This window comes from Buteo buteo, unplaced genomic scaffold (genome assembly GCF_964188355.1).
Source record: "Buteo buteo unplaced genomic scaffold, bButBut1.hap1.1 HAP1_SCAFFOLD_58, whole genome shotgun sequence".
Taxonomy (NCBI): domain Eukaryota; kingdom Metazoa; phylum Chordata; class Aves; order Accipitriformes; family Accipitridae; genus Buteo; species Buteo buteo.
This window is the reverse complement of record NW_027439224.1, coordinates 288,740-313,233: the sequence shown is the minus strand read 5'-3', so window position 1 is coordinate 313,233 and position 24,494 is coordinate 288,740.

Genomic DNA, 24,494 nt, shown 5'->3' with positions numbered 1-24,494 from the left:
CTTTCCAGAGTCGAAAGCTGTCTCTCTGACTTAGAAAGTGTGTGCACCCTTCCCCACCTGCACACCGCCGAGACTCATGTCCCAGTCATGCTCCTCCATTTACAAGCCTCACCTGGGTTATCCGAGGCAGGGCTGACATGCCTTTCCTTTTCCTTAAGGAAAGTCTACAGCTGGAACACAAAGCTAAACAGTTACCCACATCCCCAAAACAGCCTTGCTGCAAAGCACTTACAGTTTATATTTTCACTGAGCAGGAATTAAAGCAAAACATCACATGTCTGGTGATGCTTACACATGACAGATTTTTCTCCAAACAGGCCTCAAGAGCCTGTTTTTGCCAATGAGCAACAAAAATAAAGATTGTTTTCAGGAGATAGCAAAGTCCTAGAAATGGGAACCACGCACTGGAAAAGAGCATTATCTAGCTCCTCTTTAGAAGCATAATATTTCCGAGACAAGACAAGGCAATCAAGTCATTCTGTCAACTATGCTTAGTCTGTCTCAACCGGAAAAAAACTTGTTATCAGAGCAAGCCTCCTGACCACAGCTTCCAAATACAACTCTCCTTTAGGGCCTTGATTTTCACGACAAGCTGATTACATTCTAGCCGAGGGACAAAAACATGCCTCCCTCAGGCTCAAACCGAGCATCCAAGCCTCAGAAAAATTAATATTCTCTCCAGATTTCTCACCTCCTCCAGCCACACCCTCCCATGCCACAAGAGCAAATACACAACTTTATCCAAGCTAGCTCAGACGCCAGCCTTGCTTCTGTACTGTTTACCACGGAGTCCTAACGACCGAGGCAAGTAAATACATGACTGGCAAAAACAGGGACTAGAAAATTTCTTGCTTAATCCCAAATCAAAGGTCAGCTGCAGACATGACTTAAGAAATCCAGTAATATCTCCAGTATATCACAAAAGAGGTATTTACGTTGTTCTACAAAGAAAACTTGAGTGTGTGTTAATTGGACATTCATAGCTGCTTTCTTCTAAATCCAAGTTACTTCCAGCTGGCTTTACACAGTCAGGTAGCAGGGCTCACTGCTGAGGATGAACTTTCAGTTAACGGCAACATCTGAGATTTGGAATTTAAAAAAAAAACCAAAACCAAAACCAAAACCAACAAACCTATGCAATAATTTGGATGTTTGGTTTTTGGAACTTGGTAAATGGAAAGGGTGAAGTCTGTACATTCCCAAGACAAAAGGTTCACATTTATGCTCTCCAGCACAATGGCACATTGTGAGCCACTGCGAGTGCTCGTCTGCTGTCTGCTTAAGTTGTTATAATTAATGCAGAACCACCCTACAAGCTGTCTCGCAGGCGTACCACAAACTCAAATTAAAGTAGCTCACATAAGTCCATTCCGAGCAAGCTTTCCTGATTAAACAGACAGCCCTATTATTATCCGATTCCCTATTAAGTTGCACCAACTGTACAAACAATAGTCCCACACAATTCCGCAGCGCAGGAAGGCAGTAGCAGGATGCCCCACAGAGGGCCAGGCCTATCCCAAAGCCTGGCAGACAAAACAGTTCTAAGAGTCATTTTCAACATTAATATAATTTAAGATAAAGATCTTCACTCTTCTGTGATATTTAGATCAGTGGGGACTGGTGGATTAGCTGACTGCTCCTTGTGAAGCTCATTTAATTTCATGTTTTTAATTTGACTAATTTTAGCAAGAGCTGCATTATACTATCAGTGATCGTGTTAAATGGGAATTCCACATCCTTCCATCAGCTAGAAAGGGATGAAAGGCGGTGGGTCTGTACAAGATGCCAGCAGACACCCTAAAGCACCGGGTCGGCTAGGGGACAGCTAACACCAACAAACATCTCCTAACGTAAACGTGATGGGAAGACTTCATTGGCCTGATTTCGATACGCTGGTCACAATGTCACTTTTTACGTGATGCCTAGAAGATGACTGATTTTTAACCTGCTCAACCAAACGGTTGTAAGATGCAGCACATACTTCTCTTCCATTGCCTCCACAGGAGAGCTCCTAAAGCCCACGTGCCTTTTCCAACACGTTTAAGAGCGACAAAACCCGCTCTCCGCTGCCAATTTGACAGCCAGTTCAGGACTGCAGGGGCAATAGGATCATTTAAACACATGGGGGGAAGAAAGCCTGCGATTCTCCTGCCGGCAGCAGAACAGAACGTGGCAACTTGTCAAATCACATGGCTTTAAACACTGCCAAACTGGAGGGAGCCTGGCCCGACAGTCCTCGCACTCTCCAGGCAGGAGGAGCCAGCTGGAGAAACGCAGCAGCTCTGGAGGCTTTGGACCGGAGACGATCGGCTCGTAAGAGCCAGAACCAGTGCGAAGGGCTGGATGCCCCAGTGCCGTTTCCCAACACGCAGGGCCCCATGCAGTCCCGCACCAAAAATAGCGCGGAGCTCGCACACTGTATGCGCTCACCCCGCACCGCCAGCCACTTCCACTTCTTTCTAGCATGTCAGGAATCCGGTTTAAATGTCACACCTTCTGTCAAGGCAGGGCCAGAGAGCTGCAGCTAGGACATGAGACTTTTCCAACTTGCTAAATAATCCCCACGGTAGGTCAGGATGGGATTAAGACAGCAAGGGGAGAGTAGGGGTCAGTCAGCTCTCCAAATCTCTATCCTGACTTGATTTATGGAAAGCTCCTGGTAAAGACCAGGGAGATGAGAACAAGAATGAACGCACACCCTTGCCTACCTTAAAAAAAAAAAAAAAAAGCGCCAAGGACAGTCAACTTATTCTACTTGTTCACATTAGGGTCCCAGAGCAGTTTTAAGCCACCTTGTTTCCCTAGCCAGGACAAACAACCCTTCAGTATACACATCCTTATTAGGTTAGAAATGTTTGCAGCATGAGGTTCAGAGAAAAGCCAGATAATTCACTCTCAAGGTTCGAGAGGAGACTTCAGCAAGCACTTGCTCCGGATTTTCAGGGCTTTCTACACACAAGGAGGTCTGTTCTGGGGGCAAGCTGCTTCAAGTCTCTACAAGAAGAGAGACAAGTCCCAAGCGACTGAGCCCCGGTGCTCTGCAGGGACATACCCTACACTGCTGCCAGTCCCTGCCTCCTCCGCTCCCCTTCCGCCCCAGCGCTGGAGAGGTTACACTTCCAAACCCCAAAAGCAGTGGCAATCCAGGCTGGAATTAAAGGCTGTCCTGAAGGACCACAGAGCAAACGAGCAGGCAGCTAAATTGGAAATGTAGCTTCAACAGCAAGGCCGGGATGCCTCCCTACAAACCCTATAGTTAGTGATACAGCACTCAGGAAATAAATACTATCTGGGTGAAAGAGAACTGGACAAGGTTGGCACAGTTAAAACTAAATGGGACCACGTGGGCTCTTAAAATTTTCCATGCTAAAAATAACCAGTAGCACATGCTCTGCCTTATAGGAGACATAAGGAGTTGACAAAAACCTAAAGAACTGGAGGCCCTACCGTTAAGATTAAAATAAGAGAAATTACTGCAGAGAAACAGACATAGACTTACTTGATCTACATTTGGCGTAAGGCTTTTCTTTTTCCATTGAAAGTCCAACTGGCATAGGGTACTGCAGTATCTAAACCACAGCTTCTTTGCTTTTTCGTACAAAGATAAAGGAGGCAGACAGTCAGCCACAGAGGGACCACCTGCTGCTTCCTCTCTGGAGAGAGAGCCTCTCCAGAGTGAGGTTCAAACTGGAGAGCAAAGACAACTCCTACCCACTCAGGTTTGCATCAGAGGCTGACCTCAAGGGACACATCTGTGAAGTCACAGTGGCCTGCCATGTCACGGGGCTGCAAGCCCTTGCATCACGCACTCCTGATCACCAGGGTGTCAGTCGGCCACAAGACTTTGCAGCCTTTCCCGCACTCTTTTCCCAGGCCAGCCTGGTGTACCACCATCAAAACCACCATCACGCAGAGGTGAGAGCTGGCAAAACATGACTCAGTGGCTACAAACCTCCAAAGACAGGTAGGAGCCAGGCAAGCAAGATCTCAAACCGGATGGCGCTTATTTTAAAAAGAAGTGAACAGGTAAGTTTCTCTATACTTAAGTAATTAAAGTGCTCTGCAGCAATTTCTGCTTCCAACAGCAGCCAGCAGCACTGAAAGACAACAGCAGCAAGAGATACCCCTTAAGCAATACCGCCTTTTCCCAGCCCAGTTAACATGGGCTACAGAGCTCCAGAAACAGGCTCCTCTGAATTCAGAAAACTACTAATAAAGTCTCTCCACAACCTTAAAATATTTGAGAACCAACAGTCCTATTTGCAGCCGGATTAATTACAACATCAGTAAAAGGCTGAAAAAGCTGGTTGCTGTAGAGCAAAACAAGAGCTCTGGAACAAGAAACGCCACCAACACCGGACTGTCTTTTATCTCCAAGATAAAATCTCCTTTCAGTGTAATCAGCTTCACTGGTGTTCCCACAACAGCTCAGTCCCCTCCTTTGCAGCTGAAGCTGCTACACTGATGGCCCAGGCTTTGTTCGTATTTCATTTTACAGTCACGGCCAAACAGTGGCCCAGCACAGCTCCAGCAGTACCACTTCTGGGCCAAAGCAGGACTCAAAAGAGTTTCTATTTACACTGGAAAGCATGGGTTTACAATAAAAGTATCAACCTAGCCAAACTGTAGGGGTTTTTTTTACAGGTGTTTTGGAAATCACCAAGAAGCTCATATATATACAAACACCAACCACCAGCAACCCTCAGCACCTGCACTGCCTAAAGGATTAACGCAAGGCCCTGGGCTGATCACTCCTGCTATGCCATAAGTCACAGGTTACACTTTGTAACTAACATTAACCCTATCAGATTATCAAGCTCCTTACTGTACTTTATATCTTATTACCTTCCTGCTCCCATCGTTTCATTATTTATAGTTTCCTCAACCAAGCTAGAGGATTCACAGGGAGAGACACCATTACAGAGGAAGGCAAGATCAATTCTTCGCCGCTTTGCCAGAAAGGTATTTCAGGTACAGGAGCAAATTTCAGAAACTGCTTCTGTACCACTTTACCAATACCACCTTTACCTTTCGTGGCTATTCCTCAAGATACGGTGGAGGGTTGGTTTGTTGTTTTGTTTTTTGGGGGTGGTTTTTTTTCCAGTTTTGGAGTCTGCTCCAGAAACAGAGCCAGACCAAATGTTCTGCTTCTTCGAGCAAGCCAGGAGAGTTTAGCGCATAAGCCAGAGGCCACACAACCTTTCTATTATCACCCAGCTCCAAACTGCAGAGAAAGTCCTCTGATTCAGACTAACCCACTCTGTGCACAGGTATCCCTGACTGGGGAATGAACACTGCTTTTACAGCCAAGAGGCTAAGACACCAGTTGTTGCGATTCTTTCTTTCCTCCTTGACACACTTACCAGTCCAGATTCAACTCTTTTAAAAGCATTTTTCATAGAAGACTAAAGAGAATCAGTCCTCCACAGTACAGGCAAAGCAGCTTTTATTACCTTTATAATCTACCAACACATTACAAAAGTTTTCCCCAAATCCAGATTTTATTGTCTTTCATTCTTTCTGCATTTTCACCCAGGTTGGAGAATAGAACAAGTTACTTTCCAGAATTTCAGAAAAAATACATCCAATACTTAGTATTTTGTGTTTGCTTCTACACCAATGAAGCTAATGCAGCCCTTGCTATGGGCAATGCTAACGAGTGTAGTGTCCACTACCGGTGCAGCTTAAAAATTAAAATTTAAAAGCAGCCAGCTAAGTCAAATGTCTGGCACCTACATCAATTGCCACAAAACAGGCATGTACAGCACTCAGGAGCAGAGACTAAACTAACCAAAGGCTTCCAATATACTCTGCACATTAAAAAAACAACAACAACAACAACAACAAAGAAACAGACCTGAATTTTCAAGGAGACAGAACAGTGAGGTTTACATCACGACACACTGATACTGCTGCAAGAGACAGTGAGAAAAGAGGCAGCACTGAGACCAAACAGGTATCCGGAGAACAGCATCAAGAGCTGTTCACTGGGAGGTTTACTGTGCACAGCAACAAGACCTTGATAAGCAGCTTCTCAAAACAAAAGCTGGACTAGACTTAAACAGAAAAGCAAAAAGCAGTGTTGTTCAGTTGGAAGCCTTGAACCCAGGGCTTGGCTTGCTGAGAATAAGTTGCAGAAGCACACAGAGAGGAAGAATATCAAATATTTGTGAAAAAGGCACTCCACGTTCATCTGCACCAGGAAGGAACAGCAAAGATTTCACTGAGAGTCATTTAGACTGAACGAGCAGAAAGATAACTTGTATGCATTAACAAGCTTGCAACAAGAAGTCACACAACATATTTGAGACCTAATCAGAGAGAGAGACAGGCTTCGCTTTGATCTGTGTTACAGTAGCACTGGCAAGCCCTGCCCAGGTTACACTAAGGGGCTGTTCTACACAGAAAGGCTTCCCCCAAAGACTGCAGGCTGCCTCAATTTTTTAAATCCAAACTGTGGGATAAATTACTATTCTGAGAATTTATAATTTTTTTAAAAATTGCTGTTGGCTTGTCAAAAATATGTTTTTCATACAGTGAAATATTTTCATTCAGATGCACCAGCAGCATATAGTAAGAGTTAGGGCGGAGCAAGTAAGGATCTTGGTTTTTTTGTTTGTGAGACTGCATATTAGGAATCTAGAAGAAGAAAACCAACCAGCTGGATAGAGAGGATAACTGGTAACATTTGTTTGCAATAAAGTTAAGTCTAAAATCCATTGGAAAAACCCCCGCAGTGGTTTGTTTTAATCCCTTAGTAGAGAGAAAAAAATGGAAATCATGTAGAAAGGTAGGAAATCCTGCTTGAAAATTTGAAATCCAGCAGATGAATTCCTCCCCAAAGTAATAAATATGTTAAAAGTAAGTTAACTGAACAAGAAATTCTTTGAAGCTTTAAACTGAGCTTCTCCTGTCTCTCTGTTCTTCTTCAAAATTGTATTTGAAATTTTTCAGTTTACAGAGAGATTGTAATCATTGTCTCTGAAGACACAGCCTGAGGCTGGAGCTTTAGGCTAAGATTTTATTTTCTATATATTAGCATTCAGAATGTTGGGGAGAAGAAAAATACCATTTTCAAAGTGTACATTCAACGCCATGTATGCAATTCCTTTACTGTCCACTGGTTTGTATAGTGTTAATTTACTGGCAAGTGATCAATCAAAATCATAGTGCACAAAGAAGGATGGAATCTTTTTTACTCTCTTCTACCGGTGCTGGAATTAAGCACTTCAAAAACTTTGAAAACCTAGAAAAGCACTTTTACAGCTTTATTCAGTAGGGTGAACAAGTAAGTGTTACAGATATAAGCATATGTCATATCTACTGAGTAAAAACATTTTTTTTGTTTTTCCTGGTCCTGAGAGGAAAGATATTCTAAATATACTGCTCACTAGTGTTGCCTATTCCGTAAAGCTCACATACTTTGTTTTCCACTAATATTTTTAAATGACACAGAAGTTACTGCTCTTCAGTCATATCCCTGCATTCAATTACACAAGAACCTCATTCATTAGGTGGTTGAGAAAAGCTTTGTATTTTAGACTGTGAAATGATGGTAATTAAATGACAAGGATACAGGAGAAAGTTTATGTTTGTATCTCTACTCTCTACCTTCTTTGTAGAGCAAATAATTAAAAATTAGAGCCTAATTACATACAAATGAAAAAATCCGAAGCTTTCTGCACTCCAAATAGGAATGCACTGAAATATCAATAGCTCATTTTATATAGCTGAAGTATTAGCCTCTACTTATAGAGCATTAAAATAAAACACTTCAAGCAGTTTGTGCTCTATTTGGCAGTCAAAAGATAGCTTTCTACATTGTTGATTAATAGGCTGGGATTCAACTATACAACTTGAAATATATTTCATTAGCAAAATATACAATGGTTTGTCTGTAACAAGAAAAGAAAATCAACAACAAATGCTGAACGGAAAAGCAAAATAAATATATTCTCTTTAATAAGATGTGGCAGGAAGAGGTAGGTCTAACACAAGTGTATAAAGCCCAAGAAGCTGGTTCTCTGCAACTTACTTGGTTCCAGACCCCTTTGCTTGTGTACTTTTCTCCTTCTCTTATCCTGTTTTATTCGCAAATAGTACTTTTTTTCTGTGAGCACTACTCCATCTGCGTAGGGCAAGTACATTCCATTACGTTGCTATCTCTGCTGAAAGGCTTTGTTCTTTTTTTTTAATGTGTTTTGTAACATTCTGTTACCTAAATGGGCACTGACACGTTTTTGATAGTGAAGGGGACATTGCAGTGGAGTACATTTTTCATCAGATGAAGTGTAAACCAAGAAGAATGCCTTTCCAAATGAATTTTTTTACCTCATACAATTTGTAGGTTTTATGCAGAAATTGCTCTGTAAAGCTTTGTGGCCGGTGCTGGATCTGGAGCCAGACCTGAGAATCGTAATAGTCCCCACTGACTCTAAAAGCTGTGAACTTCATTTAATACAAGTCATGGACAATTTAGCACCTGGTGATATCTTTATCTTTTCTGCCCCACGTTGAATTCAAACTCATAACCTGGAAGTAAAGACCCTGTTGTCAAATGCCTGTACCCTATATTCAGTGACTCAGTGTGAAATTAGATGCTTTACTTAAATTTTTGTATGATGCATATAAAACATTTCTATGGAATGCTACATCTTCCAAATATGCCCTGAGGAGTCTAAGAATAATGAAGTATAAATTGCTTTTAGCTTGAAATACCAATAAGAAGAAAAATACAGATATAATAGAGATTTTAATAGTAACTAGAAACTGTGGTGATTAAAATTGACATGACCTGAATGTCTCTATAGAAATGTATTTACATTCACAATATTTTGCACTGCTGTGCCAAGGAATTAAAAACAATCTACTAGAGAATGATCCAACTTTTGCAGCTCTTGAATACTAAGGATTATGTTTAAGAAAACTGTGGCAAATGGGATTCTGTATCAAATCTGCACCTGCACATATGCTATGGCATGATGCTTTAAAAGCTTTGGTAAAAGTACGGAAATTTGGCTTCATTCTCAATTGACACTAAGGCATGGTCATGTCTTGGAAGTGAGAAATATTTGGATGAGGTTAATAAATTCGTCCCTACTTAGAAACAGATTAAGATAAAATGGGAACATACTATAATAAGAATGGTGTTGTCACTAGCTTCATTTGATCCGAGGCAGTTAAATTACAGTGTGCCTTTCTTTATGAGGCAATTTTGCCAAGATAAATATTCTTAGTTTAGAATGAATTGTGCAGAAATTTAAATACATTGATCTTTGTTTTGAAATGAAATTACTGCTACTTCTAACAACAGAATCAAGTATCTTGTGCTTTCTTGTTAAAAACAAAGTAGAGTGTATGAGAATAATGTTAAAGCAAATTAATCGTGTCTGGTGGAGTAATTTTCCCTTCGAAGATGCTCTTTGTACACAATAGAAATGTTTCTCAAGACTGTCAGTTCTGTCAAAATTGTCAATGGAATTCGTGCAATCAGTAGTAATAGCCAAAACCCAGAAATTCCATTTTGCAAGAAATAGGGAGGTTTGGACATCTGAGTCCACTTCAGATCTGATAACATTCAAATGTTTTCATGGAAAAACAGCACAGTGTTTGAGAGACAGATTTACATCTTTGTAACATTTGATGTGGTGCCAGAATGAATCTTCCATATTTTTAATGAGTGCCCTAATAGCAACTGTTGGCTCAGTTGAAGAGAGTCAGGCTCAGTCTCTGTCCTCTTCTACGTCCTTCTAAGTTTTTGGAGGATTAAACTTCTTTTGTTTACCCAACTGTAAAAATATGGTGTATGGTTTTATGTCCTCTAATAGTGCATAAACTCAACCTCCATCATAAAAAAATCATGCAGGTTAATTGTCATGTTATGATGGTCACCAAAATTATTACTATTATTTCCCTGATCCATTGCCTTTTGGACAAACCATTGCCTAATCCAAGATTCAGCATTTTCTCTCTTCTCCTTTGTGGGCTGCAGGAATGCACTTAAACTTCAGGCTCCAGCTTCATATCACTATCCAGATCCTCATTTTTATAATTAAAAAAAAAAAAAAAGAAAAAAAGTTTTATCTCTTAGACATTTTCTAATCCAAGGCAAAAAATTACGTATTTATACCTATTTTCATAATATGATTCTGTCATAAGAAAAAATTCTTACTCAAATCTGACCCAAAGAAAAAGTTGTCATTTCCAAATAAAAGTATGCTTTTTCTTTTTTTCTCTTCCTCCTCTTTCCTGAAAATTTGGAGCCCTAAATGTGATAACCATATGAAAATTTCATAATCCAGTGGATTATGTATTTTTAATACAATTTTCTTACCAGAAGCTTTACCATTCAGTGATTATCACTTTCCATAATGTCACTTTCAGAACTGCGGCACTCTGGCTGTGTTCCAATTTATAAAATTGAAGTGGCCACAGTTCACTAGTTTTTCTATGTAGGAAAGAAAGTTGTTAGATGAAGATGTGATAAATGTTGCTAAGTAATGGATTACACTGTATAAACCAAACAATAGTTGTTTTATGGTAGTTATTAAAACGTTCTATAAGCCTGTGCCCAGAATCAAAGTTGAAATCATGAATATTTTAAATTTTGCTGTTAATTTTAAGAAATCCCTGCTTATTGCTAGAGTACGAGAAGTTTGCTGAAAATATTCTGAAAAGAATAATAATATATGATAATATAAACCTACTTTAATCTTAATACCATGAAATAAATTTCTCAAATTATATCTATACTGGAAATGTGTGTTCACTGTAAATGCTACAGAAACATGTTTTTTTCTTCAGTTTTAAATTAGCATTTTCTTCTTCTAAGTAATAATTACAGGGGAGGGTTAATAGCTTTTCTTTTAAAGTATTTATATTATCCATATTTGTTGCTGTATTTCTTCCTTGCATGTTATGTTAGTTTCCCAGAAGAAATGTATTTTCTCTATTGTCCCATAATATTTGGAGGGGTTTGGGTAATTGTCATCATCTCGTGCAGATTCCTTTAGCTGTAGCTTGAAATTATTTTAAAGTTGTTCATAGTATTTTTCGCATGTTTTATTGCACTGTAGCCTTAGTATGTGAATAATAACATGTGAGTTACGGCAAAGGACTGATGCAGCGTAAATAGCAAACCATCCAGAACAGTCCATGAGGAGTTGATTTTGCCAACATGATGCTGCTTGTTGTTTTTATTTAAAACAAAACAAAACAACCGCAAACCCAAACAAACCCCAAAGTATTCATATGTGTTAAATTTTTTCACAGTAGCATGTTGGAGTACGTAGAATCTCTCCAAGTCAGACTTGCTTAAGGCCGTCCTCTGAATCGTAGTTTTAGCAGTATTCTGACGTGCAATACCGCACCTTCTGCTGTTTTGGGTGGTTTAATGCTGTGCAGTAGGAGATTAATTTCAGCTCTGAGGAGTGCTGAATCATAAAAAAATACAGGCGCATATGATCTTTGTCCTGGGTTCAGCTGGGATAGAGTTAATTTTCACAGGAACCTGGATGGGGCACAGCCAGGACAGCTAACCTGAACTAACCAAGGAGCTATTCCATACTATGTGATATCATGCCCAGTATACAAATGGGGAGTGGGCTGGGGTGGTGGCCCCCCCAAAATGGAACCTTGTGGGTTGAGATAAGGACAATTTACTGGGACAACACAAAAAGAAAAGTTACAACAACAACAACAGTACTGATAAAAAAATATACAAAAGGAGTGACGCACAGTGCAACTGCTCACCACTCAGAACCCGACACTCTGCCACTTCCCCCCCGGAAAGCCCAGGGCACCCCCCCAGCGTATACCCCCCGGTGTATAGTGTTACGTTTTGGATTTAGTATGAGAATAATGTTGATAACACACTTATGTTGTTAGTTGTTGCTAAGTAGTGTTTAGACTGAGTCAAAGATTTTTCTCTTTCTCCTGGCCAGCCAGCAAGAAGGCTGGAGGGGGACAAGAAGTTGGGAGGGGACACAGCTGGGACTGCTGACCCCAACTGGCCGAGGGGGTATTCCCTACCACGTGACGTCATGCCCAGTATATAAACTGGGGGGAATTGGCTGGGGGTGGATCACAGCTCAGGAACTAACTGGGCATCAGTCAGCAAGTGGTGAGCGATGGCATTGTGCATCACTTGTTTTGTATATTCCAATCCTATTATTGTTATTATTATTACTATCATTATTAGTTTCTTCCTGTTATTTCTTTCCTGTTATTGCATTCTGTATTCTCTCTTTGATGTCTTTAGTGTGTAAAAATGATACCCTCTTGTAAATTAAGAATAGTCAAAATATGCCACTGTGTTCCCATTTGAGTCACAAGATAGATGTTTCAGTATCGTGTTTGGTTCAGGCTTACGTGATGCAGTCCTTTGTCTCCTGAGGGTGCTGAGATACAGTCAGCAGAAAAAAACCAACCCCTGTACCTTGACATGACAAAGTCCCCATCAGTGATTCTCCTATATAGCATACTGGTATGGAGTTATTTGGAAAGATGCAGGAATGTTAGTGGAGGTACCAGGGAGAAAATACATTGAATTTCTCCCTTTTCTTACTAATACAAATAAGCTTACATCCCTGGAAAATATGATGTCTTATATTTATTACCATCAAGTAGTGAAATAGTAGCATGATGCCTACCTTTCTAGACTTACATGTAATATCCTTGAGGAATTTGTAAATGCTTTGAGTAAAAAAAAATCTGAAACAGGAATATTGCCTCAGTCATGAGGGGTTTAAATTTGCAAGTTTGTTCTTAATGCAGTAAAAAGATAGACCAGAGAGAACATTTTGTACCCATTTGAGTCATCTGCTTGTCTAGCTTTTTGATTTGTTGTTGACACTCTCCTTTAGTTAGAGATAATTTCCAGGCGATTTAAAAGCCTCTTTTGAATATTCAAATATTTTGAGGATTTAAAGGGTGAAAGCCCTGGAGGGTAGAGGAGGCCGAGAAAGCTTCTTAGTATGAAAGGATCACCTCCTAAGGGCCACTGAGATGATGAAGAGACTGGAGCATCTCTCGTGTGAAGAAAGGCTGAGAGGGCTGGGACTGTTTAGCCCGGAGAAGAGAAGGCTCAGGGTGGAGCTTATCCATGTGTGTAAATACCTGAAAGGAGGGTGTAAAGAAGACAGAGCCAAACTCTTTCTGTTGGTGCCCAGTGATGGGGCAAGATGCACAAACTGAAACACAGGAGGTTCCCTCTGACCATTAGGAAACACTTTTTTTTACAGGGTGCCCAGAGAGGTTGTGGAGTCTCCCTCCCTGGAGTTATTCAGAAAACATCTGGACATGGTCCTGGGCAAGCAGCTCTAGGTGGTCCTGCTTGAGCAGGGGGTTTGGACTAGGTGAGCTCCAGAGGTGCCTTCCAACCTCAACTATTCTCTGTGATTCAGTGCTTTAGTTTTACTCATAAAGCCTCTGAACACATCCCTGATGCCTGCCAGGAAGGATTCTGGGACGATGGATGATCCCAAACTCCTCCACTAGGATTCATCACAAAACAAAATCTACCTATTCCAGAATATCATACGGCAGACACAGTCATAAGAATAAAAAATATAATTTTGTTGTGGACATCAACTGCAGGATCCCAGGAGGCCCAGTGGCTCAGCCAGGAAATCCAATCAGTAACAGAATATCAGCACCTACAATGATAGAGTCAGAAAGCACTGACAAAACCATAAAGGCAAGAATAGGCATGATTTTGCTCCCCTTTCTTCAGGAAATACAGTTGTGAAGGAATTGTTTATAGCCCAGAGGAGAGAACTAGCACTGGCATTGACTATGAGATTGCTTTGGCACCTTACCAACGTGGGTAATAGCCTGTTTAGAGACCTGTAAGTTTACAGAGGTTTACAGAGCCCCTTTGCTACGCAACAGGGCTCGACAGGGAGCCCCTGGATAGCTACGATATAGTTATTTCCAAACTCTGCACAGCATCATCCCTCCTTGTCCCTTCCAAGCAACCCAAGTTTGCAGGCAAAACACGCTCCCTTGGGCAGAGCAACATAGCTGCCTGGTATTGTGTTGCTTCCAGGACTTCAGTCACTCTTTCTGCAAAACACCATGCTGAGCTGTCTGGTTTTACCAGTTTGCACCTAAGACATCCCAGACGGCTTTGCTATCTAGTGGGCTGTGCATGGAAAAAAATGTGAAGGCACCAGACTAGAGCCCTTCTGTATAGTGACCAGATGTATTTGTCTTCTCTTTTTTGAATTTTTTTTCCCTTCTAACTTACCTCAGGTGAAATTTGGCCTTTTAAAAAAGTGCCAATATCTTAGAGTCTAAAGTGACTTGGAACAAATCCTTGCTGTGTATTTGGGATTCAGATAATACAAGGCAGTGTGAGGATTGCCAACTGACACAGACAAAAAAGTGAGACTTCATTTGCGTCTTTATTTAGGTAGCAGGTTAAATAGCTCAGAATTGGGACTTTCATGACCTTGCCAGGGTGTGCGCTTACCCTTGAGCAAACAGAACTTCAATAAATACAAAACAAAAACTGCAAAATTGGGAACGGCATTCTCCTCCTGACATACTTTTTTTCCAGAAGGCAGGTGCATGCTTCCTTTCTGGGGCCATCTTTGTGTATCATAGAAATAGTTCATATACTTAGACCAGTCTTCAGAGTTTTGAAAGATGGACAGAAGGGTCAAACAAACACCTAGGATTCTTGACCTTCCTGGATTTTTTCAGTTGTTGATAACCAAAAGCTCTTTTTCTCTCCTCCTCCTTTTCTCTTCTGGTATGCTTTCACTCTCCTCTCCACAGGCCTGTTTTCTCTTTCTGTTTCTTCGGTTTTCATTTTCCTTGGAAGACCCTGCAAGCCTTTATATTCCACAGTGCAATTAGATAGGTAAAGCCACGATCCACTGGAGTCAGTTCTTACTTTAACCAAAGAAAGCTCATTTTACCTTTCTTCCTCTGAAACACTTTTCAGTTCTTCTGGACATACCAGGAATTCTGCTGTGCTCTCTGGGGTTATTGCAGGCAAAGGTACAGGCACCTGAACCAGAAATGTTGAACTTAACAGGTAGCAAGACGCCTGGAGTAGTAAGGTACTTTTTTCCAAATTGCTAACTTAGCTCTTAAAATAAGATCCCTTTGGTTGGTTTGCATTATCCACATGTTGCACAGTCCCCTGTCCCAAAATAGACTTCATGAAGCTCTGATGAAGTAGGATCTTAGCCAAACTCCTCTGAAGTTGACAACTACACCCATGGCTGCTCAGCTGAGCAAATTCTAACAAACAGGATTGTCTCACAAAGTGCGATGGCAAACCTGCACGGCACTTAGCCTTAATTTTCACAGAGCTGCAGACTGACGACCTTGCTGTCCCTTTCAGAGTATTTTAGACTGTAGCAAGAATGACGTCCTTTCTTCAAAGCTTGCTTTCAAACACAGTTTTCACACGGGTGTATGACACAGTTAATTTGTGAGGGCCATTCAGCTGGGAGCCTGCAATCCCGCTCGGGGCTCACAGGGGCTGCAGCAGCCACCGCACATTCGAGCCCTGGCATCCTGATGTGCAGAAGGAGCTGACGGGCTGCTCCTTGCAGGTTGGGGCACCACAGACTGAGGGGCCTCTGAGGGTAGGATAGAGCTCAGAGAAATGCTGGGAAAGGAGAGCAAGAAAAGGCTTGCCAATTTCTTTCTGCTGGGGTTTCTTCTGCCCTCCCGAGACGTAGTTCTGCTGCTATTCATTTGGCAGCAATACCAACTTCTGAGGTGGGAGCCTTTTCTTTTGAAATCTGCCTTTTTGTATTTGTCTTCTAGTAGGTATTTAGTTTGATTAAGTACATGCCTAATGCAGATTTGAAACAACCTTTCTGGTTTTTCTTATGTATCGTTCTAGAGTGAAAAAAACGCCCACCACCCCCCAAGGGATCTAATGCCTGGAAGAGGCACAGCAGCTACTTGGACCTGTCAGAAACTACTCTCATACATGAGAAACGTCACAGCGTTTGTCGACCTGACATACCTCTCCTGTTTCCAATTCCACTGCCATATCTACACCTGCTTCTTTGGGGAGGACAAGCAGAGACGGTGGTGTGTCCAGGAAGGCTTTTGACTGGTCCTCTGCGTCTGCTTCACCTGCAGGGCCACTTTGGTCTTCCAAAGGCAGCTCTGGAAAGCAAAAGCACGTGCAGCAATGTAACTTCTTGGAAGTGGACAACAGGTAAAGCAAAACCCAGCCAAAGCCTTACACCAGCTGTCTTCTTGGCCCTCTGATGCCCTGTTTTCTGTCACGTCTCCTCCATTGAATGGAAACGATTTGCAAAAGGACATCTCTGTCAGCAGGTTTCTGAACTCAGAGCTTCAGCTCATCTTGCAGAGCAAAGTGTTCCTGCCCCGATAGACAGTGTCCAAACAGAGGTGATGGGAGAAGCAGGGCTTAAAAGACAGAACTCAATGCCCAGCCCTGCTAGAAATGATGCTGAGGTAGGAGCAGCATTCGCAAAGCATCTCCCTGATGCAAGTGCACGTAGAAGGGCAGATGCTGAACGTCAGCAGTGATGTTTACTGTATGAATACCATCACTCTGGTCACGTGGGAAGCCTAACAATAGGAAAGCACTGCTGTCAAGTCTTGAGTGCTCGCAGCTCCCTCCATTTGCACAGGTGTCCACCAGGAGCACAGTATGGAACAGGAACACAAGTCCCCACCATGTGACAGCCCTCAGTTCCTCCTCATACCTGTGGCTCCGTCCGTGGGTGCTGGTGACTCCCTGGCTGACGGACAGGAGCGGCCATCCATCTCCTCCCCAAAGATGTCACTGAAGTTTTCAATCATAAACAGCAGCAGCACGTTCACCTGCACACATCAAAGCCTTGGTCTCAACCCAGGTGCCTAAAAACGTATCACACAGCCTTTCCCACTGCTGACCCTTGCCTCTGCGCAGACGGCTGTTGCTGTGGGGCTGCTCTTGCAGGCAGCCACCCCACCAGCATTTGTTGGGGAGAGGAGGAAACCAGGGACCTCTGAGCAGCCAAATTCTGATGGGCCGGCAAGGCTGCAGCCGGCTGCTCAGTACAGCGTACCTTCTCAGTCACCGCCAGCATGGCCTGGAGCGGGAGCAGGTCCTCATTAGGTGGGCTCAGGAGGTTTGGCCCAAGGCAGATGGCCAGGTTGCTGGCGGTCATTCTGCTGGTGGAGGCGTTGTGGCCGATGTGCTGGAGGAGGGCCAGCAGCTGCTTGAGGAGGAGGAGGTTGGCTCCAGGCAACTTCTCGGCCACCCTGAGGGAACAGGAACTCAACGTTAACAGAGCAGATGTTGCCCACAGCCATCCCCGAAGCTTGCCCAAGGCAGGTGGGAGCCAGTGGGTGAGTTGCACAGATTTCCAGGTGCTCTCAGCCAGCGGTCAGTGCTCCTGTGCCTCAGGAAGGAAGCACGGCGTTCCTTCCTAGATCCTGATTTCCCCCAAGCCCAGGCCAGGGAAGGCTCCCTGTCCATGCCCTTTCCCCCGAAATCTAAGCCCACCCCAGCAAAAGCAAGCTGTCAGAAGACACAGCTTTTTAAGGAGACCGTCCCTTTCCAGGCAAGTCCCAGGCCTCTACCAGTCCCTCCTCAACAGGCAGGCTGCTGCCCACACTTACGCTTTCAGCTCTTCAATCTTCTCCTCCTTGCCGCTCTTCTGCATCGCCGCCATCCAGTCGTCGTAGAGGTCTGTCACGAGGAGCTTGGCGGGGATGCTTCGGAGGAAGTCCTGCAATGCCAGGGGCTCCAGGTGAGCCTCTGAACACTCCAGGCCAGGCAGGAGCTCTTCCAGCTGCAGGTCAGAAGCGCTCACCTTCAAGATGACGGCCAGCAGCAGCGCAGGCTGGCTGCCCAGGTCGACGTCGGCGCCGTGGTCCATGGCCTCTCGCAGCTCCCGAAATTCCGTTCCGCTGGCAGCTCTTCGGAATATCCCTTCCGTCGATGGTCCTTCCCGGCGCAGGACAGCCAGCAGCTCCTGCAGGAGGGGCAGGAGGACAGTTGCTTGGCTGAGAAGCTGCCTTCCAACAGCAGTGACCAAAGCGCTGCCCCACATCCTGCTCCTTGCCCCCCAAAGCATGGTCTGGGGGTGAAGAGCCCAATCCCCCATCCCCAGAGCTCCTGGGGACAGCCACGTCCCCTCTGGAGCAGCGGGAGGGAGGGCTGGGGACCCCCTGCCCAGGCTGGCTTACCTGGATGGGCCGGGGCAGGGAGCCGTCCTCCCCGCAGAGGGCTGCCAGGGGCTGTCCAAAAAGCGCCCTGCCACAGCCGGAGCCCGCCTGCCCTGGCGCCTGGGCAGCGGCCGGGGTCCTCCGCAGAGCAAAGGGCCAGGGCAGCCCCATCCTCCTCCTGCTCCTCCTGCTGTTTCCTCCTGCTGCAAAGGAAAACAGAGCAAGATCCCGTCAATGGAGACTGCCAGGCCGCTGCTCCCGGAGCCTGCCCTGCCTGCAGCGCGGTGCTGAGCAGTGAGGACGAGCAGGGAGCCAGCAGCTGGAACCGCGGCTCCAGCTCAGCGGCTCCATCTCGCAGGCTCCTGAGAGCCGGCGTGCCACCGGGACAGCCTGTCCCAGCCCTCGCCCTGCCCTCCTCCAAGCCGTGGGCAGCAGCAGAGGCTCCGTGTCCCCGCAGAACCACGTCCAGCGGCCGCTGCCCAGCGGGTGTCTGTGCTCGTCCAGGTGATGTCCTGCCTTGGGGTGCCGCACCTGCATGGCGACACTCAAGGGACAAGTGAGCACAGCTCAACCATTCGCAGGAGGTTGCCTTCCTTTCCAAAACTCACCTGGTGAGCGGCAAAGTCCGCCTCCCTTGTTCCCAGATGGGGCTGTCGGTGGCCCTTGCTTGGGATGATCCTGCAAAAATGAGATTGCGCTTAGAGAGCATCCCCGCAGCAGAAAGGGCCGCCGGCGAGCTGCCGCCCGGCACCAGCAGCCTGAGCGCAGCAGAGCTGGGACCCTGTGCCCTGTGGGGCTCTCTGCCCTGCATGGCAGGATTCCCCCCAGTGCCACCAGTGAGGATGTGCTGGCATTCCTGGTGGCTCCCCAACCCTCTCCACTCCCCGAGTGGCACCATGAGACCCTCCCCACAACCTCTCCCCACTTGCCGCACATGCCGGCACAGCCAGAGGTGGGCGAAAGGCAGCTGTTCTCACCTCTGCCTGGCCCTCGATCAGCCTCTCCAGGCTCCCGGCGCTGAATGTCCTCCACTGGGCAAGAGAGAAGGAGCGGAGGAAGGTGAGCAGCGATGCCTCTGCCGCTTGCTCGGCTGGAGGACCAGGGCTCGGGGACAGAGCCCAGATTGGGGAGACACTCACGGCGTGGCGGCGGCTCAGCTGCTTCTCCAGGGGTTTGAGGGAGGGGAGATGGGTCACCCGGGCTTGCTTTGCTCCTTCTGGTGTCCTGTGGACCGGGAAGGGACAGGGAGAGAGCTGGCTGAGCCCCGAGCTGCCCCTTCTCTCCTGTCAGGCAGCTCTCCCCGAGAGCTCCTGGCAGCTGCGAGGGCACCTCTCCCCAGCTGGGGAGCTGTGTTCTCCCATCAGGCTGCGCCTGGAGCATCCCCCTTTGGCTTACCCCAGCAGCGTGCCCACCCACAGCTCCTTCAGCGCCTGGGAGCTGCAGAAAGAGAGGAGAACCAGCGTCAGGCCCCGCTGCTTCAAAGCCCGTGGGCAGAGGCGTGTTTCTGTGTAGCCCTGCGCCGTGGGGAAGGACAGAGGGGCAGGACGAAGAAGCCCCGTGGGGCAGGACAGGGACTCTGCCCAAGCCCTGGCTCCCTGTGTCCTGCCAGAGCAGGACTTTTGCCCTTCTCTTCTGGGCACGGTTGGGAACCTCTCCCACCCAGCCACGGGATGTGGCACCACGACTCACCCAAAGGCGACAACGCATGAGCCGGTGGGCCAGACGAGGATGAGGATGTCCTCGTCGCCGCCTTCCTCCTCCTCTTTTTCCTCCCCTGCTGCCTCCTTTCTGCCGCTCAGCACCCACAGCTGGTCCAGGGCCAGGCGGAGCTGTGGGCGCAGGCTGGTGCCGCGTCTGCAGAGAGCAGAGAGGAGAGGCAGGCGGTGAGCTGGGGGTGTCTTCCTCGGGGTCCCCCCGGGCCGAGCCCTGTCCCCCACCTGCCCTTGGGACAGACATCGATGGGCGCATCCAGCACCAAGGGGCCGGGGCCTGGGGCTGGGGCCGGGGTGTCCCGGGGCTGGGGCCAGGGCCAGGGCTGGGGGAAAGGCAGCTGGGCTCTGAGGGTCTTACTGCAACTTGGCGATCACCAGTTCCTCCTGGAGGAGGAGAAGGCGTCTCTCGCTCCTCTTGCGGCCCCGGGTCAGCCGCACGTCCGCGCTCAGCACCGCCTCGGCGTCGGCGAGAGCCTCCCTGCAGAGCAGAGAGCGGCGGGCATGAGAAAGGCCGCTGCCACCGCGGGTCCCGGCCGTGCCCCCGAGGCACAGGGAGAGCTCACCTGGAGCCGCAGCAGCAGTTGGCCTGGCCCATCCTGCCCGGGAGAGGAGGACCCTCGCCGTGGACCGAGGACGCGGGCCAGTCGGCGACAGCGGGGATGGGAGGCGAGGTGCCGGTGCCGGTTCGGTGCCGCTCGGTCAGATCCTGCCTCCTCCCAGCGCTCCTGCGTGCCAGCACAGCTCCGTGCTGCTGTCTCTGGCGGCCGTGGGCTCCAACTGACCAACATTCCGAGCCCAGCGACCAACATTCTGAGCCCAACGACCAACATTCTAAGCCCAACGACCAACATTCTAAGCCCAACGACCAACATTCTAAGCCCAACGGAAAGTGGGAGGGGCACTGGGGGGAGAGTTCTTTCCAATGTGGCCGTCTCTGCCTGGCACTGGGGAGCCCAGGGCTCGACAGAGCGGAGGGGAAGGGCTTGGGACTTCTGCAGTCTTTCTTGCTAGGACCTTCATGCCCCAGAACTGTGCATTTCCCTAAGCCACTGTGTCTTAGTCACAAGTGTGTGGCTATCCCTGGATTCCCCTTGCTTGTCTATGTAGCACCCTTCCCATTCCCGCCCTTCATGCACATCTCCCTGTGCCACTGCGATGAGGATTAGAATTGTGTGGGTTTTCTCTAGCCAAAGCAGTGGTCAAATTGGGGAGGCTCTCTCTTGGCATGGGACAGTGAGAAAGAAGATGACCATGCTGATAGGGTGCAGATACAGTTTCCAACTTGGTAACGGTAACTTGGTGTTTTGTGCTTTCTGCATTGCTCTGTGTGCCTCAACACTTCACACTGCAAGAGAAAGGGAATGTCATGGTCTGGACCCAGACACCAATATGGACCTCCCTCCCCACGAGAGGGAGAGTCTGTGCAGCATCACACTTTTGCTCTGCCCTCATTAAGACGAAAACCACTTTCACCCTAGACGATTCGTCCCTGAGAAAGACAGCTCTCAGACCATGCAACACTAGCTAGGACAACAACTAGGACAAACATCCTCTCCTGGATAGTGGCATTAAGATAGGCTGTGTATTTTGAACCGTCTGAAGGTCATTGAAGAATGGCCTTGTGAGAAGGTAATCTTGGTGAAGCTGTCGACGGGGCTTCTACGGACATGGGCTCACACACTAACAGACATAGCCATGTGCCACTTATTCTCTTGATCAGCTAAAATATATGATCCATTCGTGAATTGATCTCTTCCTGAATAAACCTCAAACTTCTAAAACAATGACCTAACCAGCTTGAAAAGGCCCCAGGACAGAAACTGAAGCCATAGTCTTAATGGTCACTTTCCTGAAGAGAGATACTGACTTTACAACCTCACTCTGGTTATAATCACAGGATTTATCTTTGCTGCTGCTGCTGCTTTCTCCTCTGAGGCTGGGATTTTGTTAGAGCTATTTTAGACCAGGTCCATGTGATGCAATGCTGACTCTGGTCAGGACTATTCCATGCTCCTGTCTAGAGGCTGCTGCTCACTGTTTGGAGGGAGGAAGGGAGCCTAAAACTTCCTATTTTATCACAAAACTGTCTTTTTATTGGTAGCCCAAAATATTATTGTTTTATGATCTTCTCCAAATAGAAAAATCCCTTACATAAGTCATTTCACCTGCAGCTGGTACCACTTTCACAGCCCTCTCGATCCTCTTCTGTGAGTGCATTACAGGTACAAGCACGTGGCCATCCCGTGGGGTAGCATGTGAGCAGACAACAGAGGGCTGAAGTCTTTGAAGTGGTTTGTTGGCAGGCAAAACAAGCAGGAGAGGCTTTCCAAGCGCTCATGGTGCTGCAGTCAGAAAAGCGTGTCAAGAAAATGTGTGGAGATGAGCTGCACGGTGAGCGTGGGGCTGCCTGTTCCCGTCATACCCAGAAAAGTTACTGTAATTTGTGGTTCTCCTATTCTGGGCCAGTGGGATGAAGCTGGGGTATAACCTTGAGAACTTAACTGGTCGGGAACACAGAGGAAGCAGTCAAGCACAGAATCTGAGAGAAGTGTAGTCCTGAGCATGTCCTTTATCAAGGTGCCTTGAAGACATTCTCATAGTACAGCACACAAAAAAAGAATTGGGCAGCACGTGGAAGAAGACTCAGAAGAATGCCAATACTACTGCAACTTACCATAAGAAAAGTTGCAATTTCAGCATTTCTTTCTGTTCTCTGTTCATTCTAGCACTGTTCAAGACAATCTGGAATGTCCAAGAAGTGACTGTGTCTGGTCCCGCAGTTAGATGAAATCTCCCAGCTGTAAAAACAGCTGCTGCTGCCTATTTATCACACAAAAACATGATTTCTTGATGGTAAGTCTAGTTCCATGTTGCTCTTTGCCAATGTCAGCAGATGTTGATGTTAATATATACAGCATCAGGAGCAACAGAAGGAATCACTGTGGCAGCTGTATTTTTTCCTCTGCAATGAAGGGCATTCCTGCCTTTTATTTGGACTTTGTCTTCAGAAGTAGAAGCAATGCACTACAGTGTACAGGTTAACATCACTTCAGTAGGCTTTTGTGAGTAAATAACAGTCCCATAAGCTCTAACGACATGAGAAATGTGGGATGTGAACTAAATACGATAAACTACTGAGTACAGGTTTTTTTGGTAAAGTACTTACACATCCATGAAGGAAAAAACCAAAACGAAAACACCATGTTTTGGGATACAACTGACATTTTCCAGCAGGAAAAATTCACTGTGTGCAGCAGAGTTCCTGCTAGGATAGCAACAGTGCACACTGCGGTTACTCTTTGGACAGTTCATGCTAGCTCATCCTACAGAATGGCCGTCTTGCCAGGATGATTCTGAGTAAGAAGTTTTACTGCCTGCATGCTCTGTTAAGTTAGCCCATATTTGGGGTTTTCTGTTTGTTTTGGTTTTTTTTCTTGATGTTTGCTTGCTGTTGTGTTGCATTACAAGTTACAGGAGCCTTACATTGAAGGGAAAGAAAAACAATGTTAATGTATGAAGCCCTTTTTGTTACTCTAGTGAGCACTTACTTATGCCACTAATCCCATGAAGTTGCTTGCATAATTATGCAGCCAAGTTAGAAGTTACCCACATGAGTCAATTTACTCATGAAGGTACATCATTGCTAAGGATGGTGTTGTTGTTCCAAACAAGGCAAGACAGTTTGCTTTCTCTCTCAGCACCTGCTCCTCAATAAATAGAAGAGGGCTGATCTGGAGTGAGAATTGCAATACAAACACCCAACTACCTGGAGTTTTGTTCTGCAGAACTCATGTTAAAATCGGGACTCATTCTAATTGGGGTCTGTCAAACAAATAGAAAGATAAGCCTTGCTTTTGTAAGACAAACATGAAAGAGGTTGATTATCAGGCCCGATTTCCCTTAGATAGTTCACTGCATCCCAGGTTACATACATCTTTTCACTTAGAAGTCTGGAGGTGAAGTGAATGCTGCGTGTGCTTTTTTGTTTATTTATTTTTTGTTCTGTACAAAACAATCATCTCATGTGGAACCTTGCAGATGGCTTTGCAATAGATTGTAGTGGGTATATACCCCCTTACTCTAGTCTCACTTCTAGATTTCAAGTTAATTGTTCTTTTGTATTCAGAAGGAGAAAGCTTGTTCAAATACCAACTGCAATTGCCCGGAAACTGGCAGGCAGGCCTGTTGCTTTCTTTGGAGGAAAAAAAAGCAGCTAATTCTTGTATTCACAGGCAAAACATTCATAGCTTTTTAGTAGGTGATTTTTAAACTATAAAGACGTTAGAATTAGGTGAACACATCTTTGTTTTAATGTGCCTCACTCAACACTTTGTATTGTTATGTGTGAGGGATACATTTTTCATGGTCAAATTTCAGCTATGTTGCATGTAAATATAGCAGCATTTGTAAAAGCTGAGAAACACAGCATGTTCAAAGTTTCGTACAGATATGTGATGGTAACCTACCTTAATTGTCATTTTAATCAGTAAGTACATCCTCACGTATCATTCCTGAAGCAAGTGAAGTGAGGTGACAGTTAAATAACTCAGGCAATTAGACATGAAACACTGTGAAGTTTTCAGGTGGCTGCTTTTGTTTCATAAACCAAAATATCAGAAATCCATA